The sequence below is a fragment of the Camelina sativa genome, chromosome 6, assembly GCF_000633955.1.
Source record: "Camelina sativa cultivar DH55 chromosome 6, Cs, whole genome shotgun sequence".
Classification (NCBI taxonomy): domain Eukaryota; kingdom Viridiplantae; phylum Streptophyta; class Magnoliopsida; order Brassicales; family Brassicaceae; genus Camelina; species Camelina sativa.
In genome coordinates this window covers 26,044,484-26,045,723 of record NC_025690.1, presented here as the reverse complement: position 1 = coordinate 26,045,723, position 1,240 = coordinate 26,044,484, and positions in this window count along the sequence as shown.

Sequence of the window (1,240 nt, the reverse complement as noted above, 5' to 3'; positions counted from 1 at the left end):
CCTTATGAAAAACCTTCTGGGCCCGATTATTACTGGCCCCAAACCTGAAAGCCCCTTGACCATTACCTTGTACCGCACTCCTCCCTTTATTCTGTTGACTTGAGAGGTCACCATTTTCCTTATTTGCCTCCGATGATATCGCATTACGCTTCGGATCCTCAGATCCCGTATCTTCCTCCAACGAGGCAAATTGATTCGTAATCACCACATTTTCCTTATTTTTAGCACCAGAGATATCCCGAAGATTTCGACCAAGATTTGGTTCCGCTCCTTTACGTGCCGAGGACACAACCGTCGGCGCTGGTGACGGCGCAGCCTTCCTACTCCTCCGGACTTCAACAAATTCATTCTCCTCCGGGAGTGTGACTCGTACAGCTGCTGGACCAGTCGGCGCAATGATCTCCAGTTGTTGCACTACCTCCCTCGTTGGACAATGGTGCACCAGATGACCATAGATTCCACAACTCGAACAGATGTTGGTTAGACCCTCATAAGACACATAGTAACGCTCCCCGTTTACCTGGACTGTCCCTTTCAGTGGTTGAGACAAATCCACTGCCACACATACACGCGCAAACCGAGCTCTTTCAAAATTCATCGTGTTAAGATCAACCCGAATAGGATCCCCTATCCCTCGTGCAATTCCCATCAGTATTGCACGGTGATAGTAGTGCACCGGGAGGTTGGACAACCGAATCCACACCGGCGTCGTCACAATATCATCACATAACGGGTCAAAATCCGAGGACCATGCCTGCACCAACAAGTAACTGCCAAACACTCTCCATGAACCACCCGTCAGAGCCGCCAAATACTCCTCCTCACGTTCGAACCGGACCATAAAGAACCCCCTCGGCAGATCTGTCACATACATGCTCCCCTTCGGATTCCACAACTCTTTCAGTTTCCGATTTAGGACCGAGATCCCCACATTCCTACCCAGCACCTTCACAATCATACACTGCTTCCATAATCCTTTCATCACGTCCAAGACCTCCTTCCCAATAGTAACAACCGGTTCTCCTCCAGGCCCATTCGGGAACTCAAGTTGCAACCTCGATTCCACAAACTCATCGTCCAGCACCATATGTGGACACAACCGACCCCCACCAGCTGTGCCAGTCACCTTCTCAACCCAAACCCTCGGAGCATCCGGTGGATCCCCCGGTGGCCTGCCCCTATCTCCAATGTCCACCATCATCGCATCCTGTGCAGCAGCCTCCGGAACCATAACTTCTCT